At 39.6% G+C, this 15986-nt stretch overlaps 1 long non-coding RNA gene and 1 pseudogene across 1 annotated transcript in view; both read left to right on the forward strand.

Annotated features, from left to right (window-relative positions):
• Positions 1-9534, forward strand: part of LOC114006315 (uncharacterized) — a 30784-nt gene extending 21250 nt beyond the window's left edge. Inside the window, exon 3 of the long non-coding RNA XR_003548050.1 lies at positions 9339-9534. This is a non-coding gene — a long non-coding RNA (uncharacterized LOC114006315). The remainder of the gene's footprint in view (positions 1-9338) is intronic.
• On the forward strand, positions 6918-8241 carry LOC102468108 (isocitrate dehydrogenase [NAD] subunit beta, mitochondrial-like; annotated as a pseudogene).
• Positions 9535-15986: the final 6452 nt, after the last annotated feature.

The following is a 15986-nucleotide window of genomic DNA, read 5'->3' on the forward strand; positions in this document are numbered from 1 at the left end:
TTTTTGCTATAGGGCATGTGTGCTCGCCAGACAGAGAGAGACATAGAGACAGAAAGCGAGAAATCACCCCCCGGGGGGATGGCCATGCTGCAGTCCCTTCTCCATTCTCCTCTCGGGATCTTGGGCAAGCACACGTGCCTGGCGTGAGTGTTAAGCCACTGGGTCTGGGACGTGAACCACGGTCGACTCTGTTGGAGTCCAGTGACATAGCCATTACGCTAACTGCTGGTCCCCTGAAAACTTTACTTTTTTTTTTTTAAGAGGTTTTTGCTATAGGGCGCGTGCGCTTGCCAGACAGAGACAGACAGAGACAGAAAGCAAGAAATCACCCCCTCAGGGGGGATGGCCACGCTGCAGCTGCAATCCCTTCTCCTCCATTCTCCTCTCGGGATCTTGGGCACGCACACGTGCCTGGCATGAGTGTTAAGCCACCGGGTCCGGGACGCGAACCTCGTTCGACTACGTGGGAGTCGAGAGACATAGGCATTAGGCTAACTGCTGGTCCCCAGGTCCCCTGAAAACTTTAAGAGAAATTTTTTCTATAGGGCCCGTGTACTTGCTGGAGAGTCAGAGAGACAGAGAGACAGAAAATGAGAAATCACCTCCAAGGGAGTTTGGCCACGCTACAATCCCTTCTCCTCCATTTTCCTCTCGGGATTTTGGCCATGCATGTGTATGCATGTGCATGCACACACACATGCCCAGAGTGAGTTTTTTTTTTTTTTTTTTTTATGTTTTTTTTTTTTTTTTTTTTTTTTTTGGGTGATAAAACTCTTCCAAAATTGTAGTAATGGTTGCACAATTCTGTGACTATCCTGAATTCCATTGAATTTAACACTTTAAGTGAGTGAATTATATCTCAAAGTATATAAAAATTATATGAGTGTTCTGGAAAGATGTGAGTAGAAAGGTTGAGAAAGGGTAAATTAAAGATTTTGAGGATGACATAGATGGAATGAAGAAACCTTGGGTTGTCAGGTAGCAGATACATGTGACAACTTGAAGGTGTCGAAGAAGGATTTTTCTTTCTTTTGAAGATAAGAAATTTCTGGGAATAAGGGAGAAAAGTTGGTAGGATTGACAACAGAGGACATCAGGTGATTAAAAGCAGAGTGAAAAATACAGATAAATTTCAATTTGGAAATAGTTTTCTGTAGTGGAAGTTAAAAACTAGAGTAGGCCTAGCAGATGACATACTGGTTACATCACTGAATTCCCACATGGCTGACCATGGTTCAAGTCCTGGACTGGTGCATGTGTGTGCAAGCCCAAGACCCTGGGAGGAGAACAGAGGAGAAGGGATTGCCGTGTGGCCATCCCACTTGGGAGTGATTTTTCATTTTCCCTCTTACTGTCGCTCTCTCTGTCTCTGTCTCTCTCTCCAGTGAGGGAATAGACCCTAAAGCAAAAACCTCTTAAGAAAACCAAAAACCTAGAGAGTAATGGAAGAAAACAAGTGGATATGTCAGAAAACAGACAAATGAAGGCAAAAGGAAGTGCAGGCAAAGTTAACTAGATAAGAATAGGGTTTGTGGGAGAAAGCAATGTTAATTACTTACTCTGTGGTTTTCTCATTCAGGCATTCATGATCCATTTTCTAGTTCCTTCAGTAATCCCATCTCATTATACAATAAGGTGATTTCATTCCATTTTAGTCACTCTAAATGCTGATCAACTCATTAACTATAAGAGGTTAGGGGTATCAGACTATTCCTCTCTTCAAGGTCTTTTACTTTTATAGAAGATTAAAAGGAAAAAGCAGTATTTAACATAAAGGTATTATGGACAGAATTCTCTCCTCCCTACAGAGGAGAATGGAGGAGAAGGGATTGCAGTATGGCTGTTCTCCTGGGGGAGGATTTCTTACTTTCCCTCTCTGTCTCTGTCTCTTTCTCTCTTTGGTGAATGCATGCACCCCTTAGGTATCTGATGGGCAAATTTGATTTTTTTCCTTTAAGAAATTGTTTTAATTAATTTTTCTGTCTCTAGCAACTGAATACCACACTGGGTAATTTTTTTTTTTTTTTTTTTTTTTTTGCTATAGAATGTGCATTCACTAGAGAGAGAGACTGAGAGAGAAGGAAAGTAAGAAATCACCCTCAAGAGGGGATGGCCATGCCGCACCCCTTGTCCTACAATCTCTTCAGTTTGGGGTACACACACACGTGTGCCCATCACGTTTTTCAAGGCTCAGTCAGTCAGTGATCCAGTGCCATAACCTCCATGCTACCTCTGGCCTGGTAATTTTAAAGAATAGGGGTCTATTTAGCTCACTGTTTTAAAGGTTCAAGGTCAGGGGACTACATCTAGTGAGGGTCTTCTCATTGATGGACCCTATGCAGAGCCCTAGGGTGGTATAGATTAGCACATGGTGGGAGAGAGCAAAAGCTTGTGTGCGTGTCTGTGTCTGTCTTATAAAGCCACCAGGATTCAGTCGTGGGGCCCCACCCTCACGACCCTATTTTGTCCTAATCACCTCCCAAAAGCCCTACTTCTTAATATAATAACTAGATTAAGTTTCTACTCATTTAATATTGTTACAATGGCTTGCCGAATTTCAGCATTTGAATTCTAGAGTCACATTCAAACCATAGCAGAGATAGAAGGGATTATCTTTATCATACCAGATTGGTAAATTCCTACTTCTTTATGAGTATGAGCAGAAGGGATGGAAGACTAGATGATCTCTGGTTTCTTTCAGTTTGCTTTAAGTTATATAGGATTCTTGCAGTTAAATAATGTTTTTAAAAGTTGCCAAAGAGGGACCGGCAGATGGTGTGGTGGTTATAGGCTCTGGACTCCCACAAGGTTGACTACGGTTCAAGTCCCAGACCTGGCGGCTTGCTTTCTTACTTTCTCTCTCCCCCTCTGTCCTTCTCTGGTCAAATTTAAATAAATAAATAAATAAAGTTAAATAAAATAATTCTTTAAAAAATCTATTTAAAAAAAGTTGCCAAGAGAATATTTGAATATTATTGCTGGAAAATTTATTTATTTTTGCCAAAAATATTTTGCTAGGTGAAATAAATACATTTTTCACAGAGTTCAAAAGAACTTATCTGGCATTAACTTTCCCTTCATGGTAGAAAATTTTTTACATTTTCTCTACCTTCAAAAAATTGTTCAGGTCGTGTGGTGGTTAAGCCACTGGACTCCCACATGGCTGATTATGGTTTGAGTTCTGGCAGCTTGAAAATCCCGCTGGGCACATGTGCATGCATGCCCAAAATCCCAAGAGGAAAATGGAGGATAAGAGATTGCAATATGGCTGTGCCCCTGGGGGATGATTTCTCACTTTCCCTTTCTCTGTCTCTGTCTCTCTCTCTCTCTTTGGTGAGTCATGCACCCTATGGCAAAGCCTAAAAAAAAAAAAAAACCTTTTGTTAGAATTTTGCACCCTGATTTATCCATTATCCAGAAGAGCTGTACTGAGCTATGTTTTATAAAGTTATAAAGTTGAGTAGGCTCCAGTCTACATTTATAAACTTGTGAAACTGAAATTGAAAATTCTATGGGAAACTCCCTAGGTAAATATATTGCACTACCTCTTGTCACCTGTGTAATTAGGGAACTTTACTAAACTTATTCAGTATTTATTGACTACCTGGTGTACGCCATTAGCCTTCATTTTCTCATATCAACATGAATATAATAATAACTATTTTGCAGGATTATTGTGGTGGTATATGTAAAATGTCAACCAAAGAGCTTGCTAGGATGATGTTCAAAAATGGTTACTTATTATTTCAAGAGGAAAGGTTGCTACTGTTTGCTTAGGTTGTTTGTCAATCTACTACTCATCTAGTTTTTTGAATTTTTTGTATTGTAATGAACAGAAAAACAAGAGGGGGAATAGAGAATGTGTCTTATTTATTACATGCTTTGAACATAATACTTCCAGAAAGGAAACTCATTGTAATTCTTCAAAGTAAATTATTTTCAGTTAATGAAATGAAGATCATGTTAGTTGAATTGAGCACAACATTTGGTTCTAGGTTCCTGGCAATATAGAGTAAATGAAAATGCCAAGTATTGTTATCTAATAAAAAGGAAGTATAACTGTTTCTAAAAATGATGCAAACTTTTATCTAGCATTTAGCTCTCAGAGGAATTTATTGCATTAATATTTATGTAACTTATTCGGAGTATAATTGACAGTATTCAATAGAGATTAGATGAGTTAATTTGACATAGGAACTGTTCAAAGGTAAGAAGGTAAGGTGGTAGTTGTATTGTTGGTAAAATAATTTAGGGTACTTCACTAAGTTTCAGTCATTCAAATATTTACTGAGTACCTGCTGGTGAGAGAAAAAATAAAAGAAGTGGAGGTGCGTGAATGCTGTTTGCAGAGAGAGATCATTGAGAGAATGACAGATTCCTTTGTTACAACTCCTAAGTGATGCTCCATGGGTAAAAGTTTAAAACAAGCTATCAGGGTTAGCACTTTGTAAAAGAGAATGAAATAACAAACAAATAAGCACAAATAGATTTTTTAGTTAGTTTGTTTTGATTGGGGAAAGGAGTAAAAGTCGAAGATACATCATTTCTTTTATAGCCTTCAAGATAGTGTCTTTCCCCCCTCTACTTTCTAGCTTGTATCTCTAGTTTATGTTATTATGAAATACCTTGAGAAACTAAAAAGTAAAACATGTCTTTGTAATTTAAATAAGTCTTTGTAGTTAGAAATTCCTTTTGGACTGAATGTTGGCAAAGAGGTCTCTTTTAATCCTGTATAGCTTTTTTTATAAAAATATTCACCAACCACTTTAAAAAAATTTTTTTAAGGTTCTTCCCCCGCCTCCCCCCCGGCCCCCATAGGGTGCATGTGCTTGCTGGAGAGAAACAGTGAGAAAGAGAAAGTGAGAAATCAGTTCCCAGGGAGATGGCCACATCAACAATCCCTTCTCCATTCTCTTCTAGGGACTTTGGGCAGACATGTACCATGATTTGAAGCAGTCAGGTCCAGGATTCGAACCATGGTCAGCCATGTGGTAATTCAGCACCTTAACTACCATACTATCTGCTGGCCCCTGTTTTTTAGTCAAACAAAAATGTGTGACTAAAAAAAAAATGTAGAGAATGTTTCTGGTGATGATGAAATGTTTTATGTTCATAAAAATAATACAATAGTAGGAACCAGCAGATAGCGTAATGGCTACATTGCTGGACTCCCATGTAGTTGACCGCTTTTTGAGTCCCGCATCCGGTGGCTTAAACTCACGCTGGGTGCGTGTGCATGCGTGCCCAAGATCCTGAGAAGAGAATGGAGGAGAAGGGATTGCGGTGTGGCCATCCCCCCAGGGAGTGATTTCTCGCTTTCTGCCTCTCTGTCTTCCTGATGAGCACATACGCCCTATAGCAAAAATCTCTCCCCCCCCCAAAATACAATAGTTTCATTGCCAGATGTTCTAAAAATTTTACATTAGTCAGTTTACATGTTTAATTTGATCATATAGAATTAGCATATAAAATATTCTGAAATATCTATGTGATTATTAATCCATATTTGTAAACTGTGTATTTTTTACATAATGTATCACAGGTAGCAGTGTGATTTGATCATATAGTAAAATACATGCTCTGTACACAATATCTAACTTATTAAAGTACAAACACATACATAAAATTTTTTTTATAAAATACATTTTAAATGCAGCAATAAAATCAAATTTTATATCATTTGCTACCTTATAATAATTATTTTATTTATTTATTTACTTAGTGTTCAAGGGAAGCCTATCCCTTTTTAGGGAAGAATTTTGTGTGTGTGTGTGTGTGTGTGTGTGTGTGTGTGTATTTATAGCACAGGTAGTTTCTTTGACATGAACTATTTCAGCCGAGATATAAAATACAATATTCAGGATTTTTCTGTCCTTGTTCATAAAATATTGCAGTACAACATATGCTTTCTGAAGGTGTCTGGGACATCAAACACCTTCAGAAGACTGGGGACTCAGGAAAACAAGAAGGCTGGCCAGTGGACCTGGAATGGAGAGTTTTCCAAATTCTCCATGCCCAGAGGGAGTGAAAGTATACTAACGGAGAGAAAGTGACCGGATTTCAGGGCTAGCCAGTGTCCTTAGACTGCAAAAAGGTCTGAAAGAGAAAGATTCTGGTATTTGTAGAAGTATCTTCTAGTAGTTTGACTCAGGAAATCACATAGTGTAAATTTAACAATTTATGTAGTCACTACATTTTCCCCAAGTAGCATTCTCATTACTTGCTGGTACATGGGGGCATGCTTTATTTCATAGAAGGATTAGAGCAATTCAGAGAAATTACTTATAAAAATAACTCAGTATGTCATTTGAAAAATACATGAAAGTTTTTTTTTAGGATATAAAGTCATAGATCACAATGATTTGGGAGTTTGTCCTAAATTAGTTCAAGTGATTCCCTAGCCAGAGATAGGAAAATTTTAGAATCTGTTCACTATACTTTTAAAATTGCACATTTTTGGTGAACTGCATCAACATTAAAGTGTCTGAATTTTGTAGAACGGTCCTGACACACACACACACACACACACACACACACACACACTCCTCCGATGATCTCAGTCAGAAAATAAAAGAGGACTGCTGATTCTTTTCCTTCCCATCATGGTTATTTTATCTTCTTCATTCAACAAATGCAGTGTATAGTATAGAAAATATCTCTTAATATAAATATCCAGCTTTTGATAGCTGTGCTCTGAAGAGTTAACTGAGAGGTGAAAGAAAAAAATGAAGACTTTTTTTTTTTTACTTTATATTCTACTGTATTTTTTAAAAAACCATGAACAATTTTAAGAACTTGCCATTTTCTTTTTATTCTAGATTCAACAGGTACAATAGTAGTAATGGCTACTACTTATTAAGTACTTTTTTTCTACCGTCCTTTAACATATTTTTATTTAATAATCACAAAAATCCTGTGAAATAAATATTAAGAATTTCATACAAAAAACCTATGGGCATACCGTAGTAAGTAGTAGGGTGAAGAATAAACTCCAGATTTTGCTGATTCAAGTTCATGCTTTTTTAAAAAATGTTTTTTAGCTGCAGACAACATGGTGGCGCTGAGGGGTGTCCACTTGCTGACCCCGGTGCTGGTCCCTGCCTACGAACCCTGGGCCATGGAGAGGTCTGGGTACTTTGGCTGCAGTGCATGCGACCACATGGAGCCAGGCCGAGGATGTCAGGGTGGAGGGTGCCTTTCCAGTGACCATGCTGCTTGGGGACGGTATGGGGCCCAAGTTGATGCACACTGTCAAGGAGGTATTCAAGGCAGCTGCTGTCCCGGGGGAGTTTCAGGAACACCACCTGAGCGAGGCGAAGAATGTGGCATCTGAGTAGAAGCTGGAGCAGGTGCTGAGTTCTGTGAAGGAAGACAAGGTGGCCATCATTGGAAAGATCCATACCCTGATGGAATATAAGGGAGAGCTAGCCTCCTGTGATATGCAGCTAAGATGTAAATTGGATTTGTTTGCCAATGTGGTCCACGTGAAGTCACTTCCTGGGTACATGACTTGCACAGCAATCTAGACCTGGTGATCATTCGAGAGCAGATGGAAGGGGAGTACAACTCTCTGGAACATGAGAGTGTAAGGGGCATGATCGAGTGCTTGAAGATCATCACTCGAGCCAAGTCTCAGTGGATTGCGAAGTTTGCTTTTGACTGTGCTACCAAGAAAGGGTGGAGCAAGGTCACAGCTGTCCTTAAGGCCAACATCATGAAACTTGGAGATGGGTTGTTCCTGCAGTACTATGAGAAAGTTGCTGAACTGTACCCCCAAATCAAGTTTGAGACGATTATCATAGACAACTGCTGCAGAATCTGTACCAGTTTGATGTGCTGGGTATGCCCAGTCTCTGTGGGAACATTATCGACAATCGGACTGCTGGCCTGGTTGGGGGAGCTGGCGTGGTACCCGGTGAGAACTACAGTGCAGAGTATGCAGTCTTTAAGACGGGTGACCAGCACCCATTTGCCCAGGCAGTAGGTAGGAATATAGCCAACCCCATAGCCATTCTGCTGTCGGCTTCCAACATGCTGCAGCATCTCAGTCTCGAGCATCACTCCAGCATAATTGCAGATGCTGTGAAGAAGGTGATCAAAGTCGGCAAGGTGCGAACTCAAGACATGGGCAGCTATAGCACCACAGTGGACTTCATCAAGTCTGTCATCGGCCTTCTAGACCTCCATGGGAGCTAGAGCCCTTTATTCCTTCCAACCTCACAAGGATCATACTACCTACAACCCCCCTTCAGTGCAGTGGACCAGGGAAGATACCATGACCCTCTAGATAGAGGACCATAATCACCTTTCTGGGTAGAACCTAGGTTGTCCTGGAGCTGGCTTCCCTAGGGAACTGTATGTTGGTGGTGGTGAGGAATTGTTAGGGATGGGGCCCAGGCCACAGGGATGATAATTTTCCCCCACAGGTCTGAACTCATGGCATGGATGGCTATGCCACATGCCACGACTTTACTGAGGCTGTTATGGCTGCCTTGTCCCACCTGTAGATCATCCCACATCTATGTAAGGTGTTCAATAAAAATCATGTGCATAATAAAAAAAAATTTAAAAGATTTGTTTATTTTTAATTTTAATTTATTATCATTATTCTTCCATTTTGATCAGAGAGAGACAGAGAGAAAGGGAGAGTGAGAAAGCAAGCCACCAGGTCTGGGACCTGAACCGTGGTTGGCCATGTGGGAGTCCAGTGCCTCAAACACCATGCCACCTGCTAGTCCCCAAGTCCATGCTTTTTTTTTTTTTGGAGAGATTTTCACTGTAGGGCGTGTGCGCTCGCCAGACAGACAGAGAGAGACATAGAGACAGAAAGCGAGAAATCACCCCCCAGGGGGGATGACCACGTCGCAATCCCTTCTCCTCCATTCTCCTCTCGGGATCTTGGGCACGCACGCGCACGCACACGCGCCCGGCGTGAGTTTCAAGCCACCGGGTCCGGGACATGAACCGCGGTCGACTACGTGGGAGTCCAGCGACATAGCCATTACGCTAACTGCTGGTTCCCAAGTCCATGCTTTTTATGTCTATATTATGAAGGCCTTTAGATGGCAAGAAGCCCTTTTGTATTGAGTTGTAATGCTTATAGTCCTCCAAGAATCTTTTAATAATGAAGAAGTCCAACCAGTAAGAATGAAGTAATAGTATAGTTAAGAAGCAAAAAAAAAAAAAAAAAAAAAAAAAAATCCATAGAATATTTTATGACTATAGTAAGTCAGTCTGTAGTCTGTATTTGGTTATCGGATATTCTTGAATGTCACTTTGTACATATCTTTTTACTATAACCCAGAGATTGAATAATACTATATTCCTTATGGTTCTAGCAGGAAACAGTTCCACTCAGAGCAAAGGACTTCAGAAGTGTGAGCAGGGTTAAGAAGTTCTGGGGTACCCAGCAACCAGCAACAGCAGGAAGGCACCACTATACTCAGTCCTGAAGGGACAAGAGGATGAAAAAGAGTTATTGGAACCTCAGCCTTTAGAGGAGAGCCTGCTGGACAGAAGCCATAGCTGTTCAGGTATGCAACTCTTAACTAGAATAGGGACCCTTCAGCTGCATCCCTTAGTCAAATCCAAAAAGAAACCTGACAAGGAGCCCAGGTAATGTGGTTCGTGGGGTTAGTCTCCCAGGATTCTAACTGGAGAACGAGTCTGAGGGTGGGGCAGAACAAATGGAGAATATACATCCCTGCATTGCTTTGCCATTGCTTCTTAGGATGAAGATAAAATTCTTTATATGGCCTGCAAGGCCCTGGCCCATTTGACCCCTGATGACGTCTTTACCTCCTTTAAATTCTCTTTACTCCAGTTTATCAATCCTTTGTTTTTCCCATGTACCCATCTGTCATTAATATATTTCCACATGCTGTGTCCTTTTCTTGAATATTTCCTTCTCTTTCCTCCCAACTCACCTAGTTAGTGCTAGCATATCTTTTGGATCTTTGTTCAAAAGTTGCTTCCTTAGGGAAGCTTTCCTTGATTTCTGTGGCCAGCCCAAATTTCTTTTTTCATAAGTTCACATAGCCAAGTGCACTCATATATCATGTATCACAGTATAATTTCCATTTACTACATTTGTCTGATTAGTTGCATTATTTACATTTGTCTGGTTATTTAGCTAATGGTCTGCCCCCTGCTTGACCAAAAGTTTCACCAAGGTACTGCTTTCCAGTATGAATACAAGTCCCCAAAAGAGTCACAATCTGTGTGATAAAGATAATATACTCATACATACATAATGAAGGGCAATTACAGAGCATCAGTTATAGCAGTTAAGGCAGGATCTCATAGATTTCAAGAATGTTCTGTGCTATAGATATTTGTATGAATTTCATTGTCAAGTCCCATGCTTGTAATTGGAAACAAAATATTTTATACAATAATATCCAATAGTATCCAGCCTAGCGTGACTTGTACATAGTGGGCATTCATTAGATACTGAATTAATGCAGGTAGACAAATTGTAAACTGAATATTAGGCTTTAAAATTAGTATGCAGAAGAATCATCTGAATAGAATCACTTATTTTAAATACAGGCTCCATTTCAAAGAGAGTGATTTCAAAAGAACCTGAGTAGAGCCTGAAGACATGCATTCTAAATAAGCACACCAGTACTTCTGATGCAGGTGATCTGAGGACTACATTTTGAACAATATTAGCCTGTTGGTTCCTTGGTGGCAGTATGATGTTCTGGTGGGACATAGTTTGGCAGTCAGAGATTCCTGGGTTTGAATCCTGGTTCTGTTACTGATTAGCTATTATCAACTTCCTCTAGATCATAGTTTTTTGGTATAAAATGGGCTGTAATAGCCACTTCCTAAAACTATTGTGGAGACTAAAACAATTAAGAAAATATATGTAAAACATTTACCACAGTGCCTATCATACAAATCTTCAAGAAATGGTAGGATTTTTTTTTTCAGTTTACTTATTTCTTCCATGACTGAGAGAGAGAGAGAGAGAGAGAGAGAGAGAGAGAGAGAGAAAGAGAGAAACATCACCCTAAAGGGTGTGTTTCAGTTAACTTCTCTACTTAAGAGGCTTATTGGATTATGTGGTTTTAAGATTTTTTGTGTCAAAATCCCCAAAAGGAGGGAGAAATGGAGGAGAAAACACTACAGTGTGGCTATGCCCCATAACGCTTTCTTTCTTGTTCCTTCTGCCCCTCTTTCTTGGGCACGCATAATATGCACCCTCTGGCAAAAATGTAAAAAACAAAACAAAATAAAAACAAAAGAATAAATTGTAAAGCATTAAGAAAAGTGAAATTAAATGACTGTGCAGTTGCTGTTGGATCTGTTTCTAAATGATACAACAGAGACCACAGTGTTTCCCAAATATCACATCTTTTTATAGAACCACAAATTATTGAAGGGGCTAAGTCTGTCTCTTGCCATTGGGCAATAATGGTAGTCTAATATTTCCTGTCGCTCTGTGAAGCTATTAAACATCCAGTAGGTAGATTAAAGCAGAATTAAGATGTGTAGTGATTTATTTTGGGGTTGAAAATTTTATTTCTGATTTTCATTTGCTGCAGTCAGACATTTTGGTATACATTTTATTCTATTATATTAAATTTACATTTCTATTGTTTAATGGGAAATGGGAGATACATTCATTAGATTACTCCTTTCTGTCTGTGGATGCCCCTGGGGAAGCATCGTTGAACTCTCTCTTCCCATTGCCGTCATGTCTAAGTCGGAGTCTCCCAAAGAGCCGGAACAGCTGCGGAAACTCTATCGGAGGGATGAGCTTTGAAACAACCGAGGAGAGCCTGAGGAGCCATTTTGAGCAATGGGGAACGCTCACAGACTGCGTGGTAATGTGAGATCCAAACACCAAGCGCTCCAGGGGCTTTGGGTTTGTCACGTCTGCCACTGTGGAGGAGGTAGACACAGCCACGAATGCAAGGCCACACAAGGTGGTTGGAAGAGTTATGGAACCAAAGAGGACTGTCTCAAGAGAAGATTCTCAAAGACCAGGTGCCCACTTACCTGTGAAAAAGATATTTGTTGGTGGCATTAAAGAAGACACTGAAGAACATCACCTGAGAGATTATTTTGAACAGTATGGTAAAATCGAAGTGATTGAAATCATGACTGACCGAGGCAGTGGCAAGAAGAGGGGCTTTCCTTTTGTAACCTTTGATGATTATGACTCTGTGGATAAGATTGTCATTCAGAAATACCATACTGTGAATGGTAGTAATGACAACTTTGGTCACGGAGGAAACTTCAGTGGTCATGGTGGCTTTGGTGGCAGCCGTGCTGGTGGTGGATATGGTGGAAGTGGGGATGGCTATAATGGATTTGGTAATCGCAATCCCTTCTCCTCCATTCTCTTCTCGGGATCTTGGGCATGCACGCACATGCGCCCTGTGTGAGTTTTAAGCCACTGGTTCCGGGACGCGAACCGCGGTCGACTACGTGGGAGTCCAGCGACATAGCCATTACGCTAACAGCTGGTTCCCAATGATGGAAGCAATTTTGGAGGTGGTGGAAGCTACAATGATTTTGGCAATTATAACAATCAGTCTTCAAATTTCGGACCCATGAAGAGTGGCAACTTTGGAGGCAGAAGCTCTGGCACTTATGGAGGTGGAGGCCAATACTTTGCCAAACCACGAAATCAAGGTGGCTATGGCAGTGGCAGAAGGTTTTAATTAACTTCCAGGAAACAAAGGCTAGCAGGAGAGGAGAGCCAGTGACAGAGAAGCTACAGGTTACAACAGATTTGTGAACTTGCCAAGCACAGTGGTGGCAGGGCCGAGCTGCTACAAAGAAGACATGTTTTAGACAATACTCATGTATATGGGCAAAAAGTACGAGGACTGTATTTGTGACTAATTGTGTAACAGGTTATTTGAGTTCTGTTCTGTGGAAAGTGTAAAGCATTCCAACAAAGGGTTTTAATGCAGATTTTTTTTTTTTGCACCCATGCTGTTGATTGCTAAATGTAATAGTCTGATCATGATGCTGAATGAATGTGTCTTTTTTATTAAAAAAAAAAAGAAAAATGGGATTGCAGTATGAGTTTTACATTTATGTTTCTAATTTCAAGTAACTTCTCTGTTTAGGAGGTTTATTAGATTTATGAGATCTTAAGTTTTTTTTTTTTTTTTTTTTTTTTTTTTGTCATAGGTTGCATGCACTCACCAGGGACAGACAGTGAGAAGGAAAGTGAGAAATTACCCCCTTTAAAGAGTGGCCATGCCATAATCCCTTCTCCTTCTTTCTTCTCTTGGGATTTTGGGCACACATGCACACATACCCAGCGTGGCTGTCAAGTATCCAGGTCTGAAACTTGGACCACGGCTGGCCATATGGGAGTCCAGCATCTTAACCACTAAACCACCTGCCTGCTTTGGATTTGAAATTTTTTAAAAGTTGGTTTATTTTTGTGTTGGGTAGAATTTTATTTTTATTTCTAGATTTGATGAGTACAAATGCAGAATTCACCTTTGTGTAACCTGTCTCAGTACAGCAATGTATGAGAACTATGAAAATAATATCTATTGATGAAAGCCTTCTCTTTACTCCTGATGTAATCTGCAGAGATCTTATTACTTTCATGAACTACATGTAGAGAACTGGCTTCTTTCTGGGGAACTATATTACTTTAAAATAGTAGATGAACTTTGGAAGGTATTATATTTGATAGATTTGTCCATGCCATTTTCTCTACTACTTGCCAATTATATAAGGAAGCATAAATAATAAAGCTTTTGGAGGCCAGCAGGTGGCATAGTTTCCTAGGTGCTGGATTCCCACATGACCAACCATGATTCAAGTTCCAGATCCAGTGGCTTGAACCTCACGCTAGGTGCTTGTGTGTGCATGCCCAAGCTCCCAAGGGGAGAAAGGAAGAAAAGAGACTGTGGCATCGCCACCCCTGGGGGGTGATTTCTCACTTTCCTTTTCACTGTTTCTCTCCAGTAAGTGCAGGTGCCCTATGGCAAAAAAAAAAATTTTTTTTAAATAATAATATTTTTGACATTCTAACTGCCTAATATTATTATGCAAATATTTAAAATTTTGTTGTAAGTAATATATCTGTACTTTGCTAGGAAGTACTTTCTTTTAAAGAAAGCATTGACATGTATTTATTTATATATTTATTTATTTATTAATTACAGTACAGCATCATGGCTATAAATACTAAGTACTTATATCTTTTTTTAAATTTATTATTATTTTGTTTTAATTTTCTATAGGGCATGTGCACTCACCAGAGAGAGAGAGAGAACAAGCTACCAGGTCTAGAACTCAAACTGTGGTCAGCCATGTGGGAGTCCAGCGTCCTAACCACCATGCCACCTGCTGACCCTAAATCCTTATTTCTTAAGTTTGATTAGAAAAAGACATTTTGGGGCCAGCAGGTGGTATGGTGGTTAAGATGCTGGACTCCCACATGGCTAACTACAGTTCAAGTCTCGGACTTGGGGTTTGCTCTCTCACTTTCTCTCTCTTTATATATTTCTCTCTCCTTCTCTTGTCAAATTAAAAAATAATAATAACAAATAAAATAAATAAATATTCAATAAAAATAAAGAGTCTTTTTGTCAGATAGATTAATGATTTTATATGTTGGTCTTATCTGCTGTATTAGTAGAGGTCACATACATATTCATGTTGAGAACAAGTTAGATACTTGATTTGGGAAGAAATAATACTAAGAGAATAAATTACCTTTCTATCAATAGAACGTTACATGAATTTATTCATTTATTTATTTTTACAGAATTTACTTATTTCATGGGACTGAAAGAGCCACTCTTAGCAGGATGGACCTTCACACTATAATCTACCCCTAGCCTCGGCCAGCCAGGATCGGGGTACATATGCTTGTATCTAGAGACTATAGGGAGACCTCAAATACATAATGTTGGGACCTTTCTACGTGGTTTCAGTCATGTGGAGCATTATGTTGCTACTGTGCTACAATGGCTACCAAGTTTACTTTTATTTGTTAATATATTTACTTATTTGTTTTTTAATTTCTTAGAGGGTACATGTACTCACTGAAAGAGACAGAGAGAGAGAGAAAGAGAGAGAGAGAGGGAGGAAAAATGAGAGAGGCATTCCTCCATGGTGTATGATCATGCCGCAATCCTGTCTCCTGCATTTCTCCCTCCTGTCAAAATTTTGGGCAGTCACACACATGCACCCAGTGTGTTTTTCAAGCTGCCAGGTTTGGTACTCAAATTAATCAGTTGGCCACATGAGATCCAGTCACTTTATTCACCAGGCCACAGGCTGGCCCCCAAATTTATTTTTTAGGACCAAAAATGTATCCTAAAATATATATTGAAATCGATGCCATGAACTGAAAAATACTTGAGTTGGAGGAGATGACAAGTATCTGTGAATGAATTGTTAATGTTTTCCACCTTATATCTAGACAACACATCTGCTCTGCTATCAGAACACAGACCAATACATTGTGTAATTGTTTGATGAGTGAGACATTTCAAATATACCTTCTTCTTTTATATTGTGAGCCATGACATTTACATCCAGTTGTACAATTTTAGAATAAAGGTAACTTTTATTATGTTTAAAAACTTGACAGATAAAAAAAGGGCCATCCCTGTGGCCTACTGGTTAAGAGAGCTGGATCTCATATGACTGACCGTACAGCTTGAGTCCCAGCTCAGCAGCTTGAAATACATTCCAGGCATGATTGTGTCATGCCTAAAATCCTGACAGGAGACATGGAGAAGGGAGAGTGGCATGACTATGCCCCATTGGGAAGGGTGCTTACTAGGCTCTCTCTCTTCTTCTTTCTCACTCTCTCTCGTGAGTGCCCATGCCCTCTAGCAATTAAAAAATATATACATACCAAGGAATGTCTAGTTGATTTTGGTCTGGAGGACTATTTAAGTATAAAAAGAGATGGGATTACATGGGTTACATTACAAATTAAAGGTTCAGTATATAAAAAAAATACTAAAATTAAAAGATAAATTTTA

Source organism: Tupaia chinensis, unplaced genomic scaffold (assembly GCF_000334495.1).
Source record: "Tupaia chinensis unplaced genomic scaffold, TupChi_1.0 Scaffold000077_1, whole genome shotgun sequence".
NCBI classification, from domain to species: Eukaryota; Metazoa; Chordata; class Mammalia; order Scandentia; family Tupaiidae; genus Tupaia; species Tupaia belangeri.